The sequence below is a fragment of the Palaemon carinicauda genome, chromosome 19, assembly GCF_036898095.1.
Source record: "Palaemon carinicauda isolate YSFRI2023 chromosome 19, ASM3689809v2, whole genome shotgun sequence".
NCBI lineage: Eukaryota > Metazoa > Arthropoda > Malacostraca > Decapoda > Palaemonidae > Palaemon > Palaemon carinicauda.
In genome coordinates, this window is record NC_090743.1 from 7680380 (window position 1) to 7687879 (window position 7500).

Consider the following 7500-nt stretch of genomic DNA (forward strand, 5'->3'; position numbering starts at 1 on the left):
TATTATTATTATTATTATTATCATTAGAGTCTAAAGTCTCTATTATTACTATTATTATTATCATTATTAAAATTATTATCATTATTATTATTATTATTATTATTATTATTATCATTATTATTCAAAATGAGAAAACATTTATATGAAACAATATCTTCGTAACGAATCCAGAAATCAATTTTTCTTAATTCAAGTTTCTTAGCGGTTTTCAGTCCGAAGAAATTTTTTAAATGCTAAAGTGTGAAAATTGAGATTAAAGAGTACCAAATAAATTACGATAAAATAAATGACCAATTGATATATTATTAATTTCCTTAATTTCGTGTAAGTTAAATTGTGCCATAAGTTAAAAACAATCTTAGTGGTAATCCAGATGAAGTACCTATAGTCAATTCTTTTTAGTGAGGCAGATTTGCACCAACTCGCAGGGGTGCCCTTTTAGCTAGGAAAAGTTTCCTACGAGCTGATTGGTTGAACAAGATAATTCTAACCAATCAGTGATCGGGAAACGTTTCCGAGCTAAAAGGCCACCGCTGCGAGTCGGTGCAAATGCGTTTCATTTAAAAGAATTGAGTATAAGGTATACTGCTTAGTTTACCAAGTAATAATAATAATAACAACAACAGCAACAACAACAACAATAATAATAATAATAATAATAATAATAATAATAATAACAACTGGGAATCAGAGATAAGAAAGTATACATTACATTTATAGGAGTAACATGAAAACAATATTGAGTGCGTAACATGAACACAATATTGAGTGCGTAAGAAATGCGTACCATGAAGAAATTACACAATGCGATGAAACATATGGCTTATACAAATTCATATGTTAGTTATATTAAGAGTTAGTTGAATGTCGTATGAACAACATAAAAATAAATATATAGATATATGATAAATAAATATATGAATAAATATAAATAAATATTAAACGAATACATGGACAAGTAAAATAAGTAATTAGAAAAAACCCCACGAAGACGAACTGTGGTCAACATCGCGTCAAGGAAAAAATTAACCATGTTTTACTGAGTTATAGCCTGGAGCAAGGACCGGGGAGATCATTCCCCAGTGGAAATGGAGAGTATGAATTAAAAGTAAAGAGGATGGGTATGGAGGTAAAGTACCCTGGAGCAAGGACCGGGAGACCATTCCCCAGTGGAAATGGAGAGTATGAATTAAAAGTAAAGAAGATGGGTATGAAGGTAAAATAGAAGAATAAAGACAAATGGCCAAGGAGACATAAAAAGGACTCTTTACGAATGAACTAGTGTACGCAACCCGTCAAAAATGATGGATAAATATTTAAGATAGATATACACGCATTCCCCTCAAACCAGGGTATGACTACTCTCTCTCCCCGTACTTGTGGGTTGGGGAGACACCGATCAGATATGCGCTCAGCAATGCCGATAGCAGTGACCAAAAATATATACTGTAAATATATATATATATATATATATATATATATATATATATATATATACAATGATAAATTTTGCACATATAGACGTGTTTTTCATATTGAAATAAGCCAGTAGTATGTCACTGTACATACAAGTTTCATGGACTAGGGTTCGACTCCCGGCCGGTCAGGAGCTATTGTCTTTGTGTGATTTCGCCTGGGGTTCTGATCCCAAGGTCGTTAAGAGAATCCAAACATTAATGTACCAAAAATATATGGCTTATTTGAATCTATATATATATATATATAGGCTATATATGTATATATATATATATATATATATATATATATGTGTGTGTGTGTGTGTGTGTGTGTATGTGTGTGTGTTTGTATAGCCAGACACGTTACTCTATATTATATAAGTGCTCTGACGAAGATATTCTGCCAGATATAATAATTTTTTTAACCTAAAAAAGTAATTTTTAAAGAAAAATCAATTGTACTCGCAACCCGAAATCCATAAGTAGCCCAACACCGAAAAAAAAAATCTATTCTACTCCGTAGGAATAACAAATGACTATTATCCAGCATACACAGAGTAAATTATTTATAAAAAGTATACAATTTATCATCATCGCTTTCTAGAGTTTTAAAACGATTCTCTTCGCTAAGGCGATTTATATCTAAAATCCAGGTTTAACGGATAAACAAAATGATGCTCTCGCAGAGCTCTCACTAAATACGAATACGATTTTTTAAATCTTATCTGCTGAAGTTGGAAATAGTTAAAAAGGCGGTCATTCTTATCACTAGTGTATGCGAACAGTCAAAATGACGGCTGAATATTTGTATAGGTATGCACATACACGTAACCCGCTCTCCTCCTACCTGAGGAAAGCAGGGAGAGCTTGACCGGAAATACATACATATATACATACATACATACTTACATATATATTTATATATATATATATATATATATATATATATATATAAATATTTATATATATATACACACATACATATATATACATATATATACACATACAAATATATATATATATATATATATATATATATATATATATATATATATATATATATATATATATATGTATATATATATATATATATAAAATATATACACGTATATTTATATATATACATATATATATATATATATAATATATACACACATATATACATATACATATATATATATATATATATATATATATATATATATATATATATATATATATATATATATAGCCAGACACTTGCTCTTTATTATATATGGGAGATTTACATATACAAAACAAACGCCGCTGGGAATCACTGAACGCCAAATTTTAAAATCCCATAGGTATTCCATTGCCTTTCAGGACCCATAGTTTATATATGACGTATATGTTTTGATGTTACTGTTTTCTGAATAATTTAATGATAATTTTTTCTCATGGCTTATTTATTTCCTTACTTCCTTTCCTCACTGGGTTATTTTTCCATGGTGGAAACCTTGGGCTTATACATCTAGCTTTTCCAACTAGGGTTGTAGATTGGATAGTAATAATAATTGCAATTTGGGATTAGCTTGTGCGTTTTAACACTCCTTAAATGTCCGCGAAAAGATATCGCAAGTGAACGACTTACTATGAAAGGTTTAAAGGTCGCTTATGAATGACAGAGGCAAGGGATACTGACATTGCCCTATCAAGCAGGCCAATGCCCTAGAGACTGACCATATTATATATGATTAGCGCCCAAGCGCCCTCTCCACCCAAGCTAGGATCAAGGAGGGCCAGGCAACGGCTACTGTTGACTCAGCAGATAGACCTGTAGGCTCACCAAAACACACCACTATTAGCTTACAAGGACGGTGAAGTTGAGGAGACTAAATGAACTAACGAGTTTGAGCGGGACTCGAACCCCAGTCTGGCAATCACCAGGCATGGACGCTACCAACAGGCCACCACAACCCTAAATCTGTATTCAAATAATTGTGGTTCTATTAAATCATTTCTGTGATTACTCGTACTTGGAGCGCTTAAATGGCATTTCGATTAAACGTACCAGTTAAACAGTTCTCTAGAAAACAATATGGACAAGAATAGAAATAGGGAAAAAATTTGTCAATATCCCCAAGAAAAAATCTATTATATTTTTGGTTAATTTTATTGTTATTTCGTACGCCCCATAGGTCATCCTTCATTGAATTACAAATAACCATTTTGTATGTGCCGTATGGTCTTCCATAATATATATATATATAGATATATATATATATATATATATATATATATATATATATATATATATATATATATATATATATATATATATATATATATATATATAACTTAAATGCGCGGTGAAAATGTTTATTTGTTTGCTACCTTCACGTATACAGTATGTTTCTTCATTTTCGAATTATTATTTCTATTAGTTGCTAACCTCCAACCCTAGTTGGAAAAACAGGATGCTATAAGCCCAGGGGCCCCAACAGGGAAAATAGCCCAGTGAGGAAAGGAAAAAAGGAAAAATAAAATATTTGAAGAACAGTGACAATACTAACATGAACATTTTCTATATAAACTATAAAAACTCAACAAACCAAAGGAAGAGAAATAAGATAGAATAGTGTGCCCGAGTGTAACCTCAAGCAAAAGGACTCTACCCAAGGACAGTGTGGGCAATCTCTTCTGTGAAAGCTTTTGCTTCATTTTCACATGTAGGCATCCTGTTCTGTGTTATTTTTTGCTTCATTTTATCATGCAGATATTCTATTCCATGCACGATTTTAGTTCCCTTTAGCCATAATAGGCATTCTAATCTGCAGAAGCCTTGGTTTCACTTATACATGTAAACATTCTATTTCGCAGAATCGTCTGCTTCTTTTTCACTTCTGCAGTACTTTCCTTAATTTTCACAACAAAGCTTTATATTTAGTGGTAGCTGCTAAATAATTTTCACATGTAGGCATCCTATTCTGTGTTATTTTTTTGCTTCATTTTATCATGTAGACATTCTATTCCATGCACGATTTTAGTTCCCTTTAACCATATAGGCATTCTAATCTGCAGAAGTTTTAGCTCCATTTACACATGTAAACATTCTATTTCGCAGAATCGTCTGCTTCTTTTTCACTCGTGGGTACTTTACTTTTCACAACAAAGCATCATATATTGTGCTATACTCTATTTATTTTAATGAGGCGTATTTGCACTGACTCGCAGCGGTGCCCTTTTAGCTCGGAAAAGTTTCCTGCTATCTGATTGGTTAGAATTATCTTGTCCAACCAATCAGCGACCAGGAAACTTTTCCGAGCTAAAAGGGCACCCCTGCGAGTCATTGCAAATCTGCCTCGCTAAAAAGAATAGATTATAGCTACTAAATGCTTTTCACATGTGGTCATTCCCTTTTCCAGAAACTTCTGTATTTTTATGTGGCATTCTATTCTATAGAACCTTTTTGCCTAATGTTCACACATGGACACTCTATGGAAGGTTTTGCCTCACTTTTACATGTGGGCATCCTATTCCTTTGGAGTTTTTACTTTACCCACACGAGTGTACTCTACTCTCCAGCTACTGCTCGCAGCAAACCAACCTAGTATGGGAGCTCCTGATTATATATATATATATATATATAATATATATATATATATATATATATATATATATATATATATATATATATATATGAATATATATCACAAGCACAAGTGATTTCAATCAATGTAAATATCACCCACGAATGGCATTTAATACCGAATCATATAAAGAGAGAGAGAGAGAGAGAGAGAGAGAGAGAGAGAGAGAGAGAGAGAGAGAGAGAGAGAGAGAGAGAGAGAGAGAGAGAGAGAGAGAGAGAGTCCATACGTATACGTATATTTTGTTTTAAGGATTTAAAGTCAGAGGAAATGACGTCACTAATCAGCTACTGCTTCTTCTTAAGTGGTAGGCATCCCATTTTGTGGGAGCCTATGCTTTATCTACGGCTCATTTAGTCTTTGCCTACACATAGACAATATAATTAATTAGGCATCCTTCATAATTATGGGTAACCTAAGGCGGTATTTGAACACTTACTTTTCATTGTCATATTAAATTCTATAATTTTTTTAAAAATGAAATTTCTTTATGTGATTCGCAATATTGTAACCAACTTTTCAAACCTATCGCATCATTAATTTGAATCTATACCATTCAATCCTTTGGATAAGCTAGCATAACTTTATCGAATCTTTACAAATGATTCGCTGTCCGCGCAAGGAATTATAATTAAATACCTCCAATTATTCCCGTGTAATATAAACAGTCATTACAAAATAATTGTAATATAAACAGTCATTACAAAATAATTGTAATATAAACAGTCATTCCACAATAAACCTTATAAATTTTGTATCTAAATAAATTTCAATTTCACATCAATACCAAACGTTTTCCTAATAATTGTTGAAACTGACTATGATCAAACGTTTACCTAATATCTGTTAAAACTATGATCAAACATTTTCCTAATATCTGGTAAAACTATGACAAAACGGTATCCTAACATCTGTTAAAACTGCCTATGACCAAACGTTTTCCTAATATCTGTTAAAACTGCCTATGACAAAACGTTTTCCTAATATCTGTTAAAACTGACTATGACAAAACGTTTTCCTAATATCTATTAAAACTGACAATGACAAAACATTTCCCTAATATCTGTTAAAACTGACTATGATCAAACGTTTTCCTAATATCTGTTAAAACTGACTATGCTCAAACGTTTACTTAATATCTGTTAAAACTGACAATAATCAAATGTTTTTCTAATATCTGTTAAAACTGACTATGACAAAACGTTCAAGTAATATCTGTTAACACTGACTATGACAAAACGTTTTCCTAATATCTCTTAAAATTTACTATGACAAAACGTTTTCCAAAAATCTGTTAAAACTGACAATGATCAAACGTTTTTCTAATATCTGTTAAAACTGACTATGATAAAACGTTTTTCTAATATCAGTTAAAACTGACTATGATAAAACGTTTTCCTAATATCAGTTAAAACTGACTATGACAAAACGTTTACCTAATATCTGTTAACACTGACTATGATAAAAAGTTTACCTAATATCTGTTAAAACTGACTATGATAAAACATTTTCCTAATATCTGTTAAAACTGACTATTATCAAACGTTTTCCTAATATCTGTTGAAACTGACTATGATCAAACGTTTTTCTAATATCTGTTAAAACTGACTATGATAAAACGTTTTCCTAATATCTGTTAAAACTGACTATGACAAAACGTTTTCCTAACATCTGTTAAAACTGACGATAACAAAACGTTTTCCTAACATCTGTTAAAACTGACTATGATCAAACGTTTTTCTAATATCTGTTAAAACTGATTATGACAAAACGTTTTCCTAATATCTGTTAAAACTGACTATCACAAAATGTTTTCCTAATACCTGTTAAAACTATGACAAAACGTTTTCCTAATATCTGTTAAAACTGACTATGACAAAACGTTTACCTAATATCTGTTAAAACTGACTATGACAAAACGTTTTCCTAATATCTGTTAAAACTGACTATGACAAAACGTTTTCCTAATATCCGTTAAAACTGACTATGACAAAACGTTTTCCTAATATCTGTTAAAACTGACTATGACAAAACGTTTTCCTAATATCTGTTAAAACTGACTATGACAAAACGTTTTCCTAATATCTGTTGAAACTGACTATGACAAAACGTTTTCCTAATATCTGTTAAAACTGACTATGATCAAACGTTTTCCTAATATCTGTTAAAACTGACTATGACAAAACGTTTTCCTAATATCTCTTAAAACTGACTATGACCAAACGTTTACCTAATTTCTGTTAAAACTTACTATTATAAAATGTTTACCTAATATCTATTAAAACTGAGTATGATAAAACGTTTACCTATAATATCTGTTAAAACTGACTAACAAAACGTTTTCCTATTATCTGTTAAAACTATGACAAAACGTTTTCCTAATATCTGTTAAAACTGCCCATGACCAAACGTTTTCCTAATATCTGTTAAAA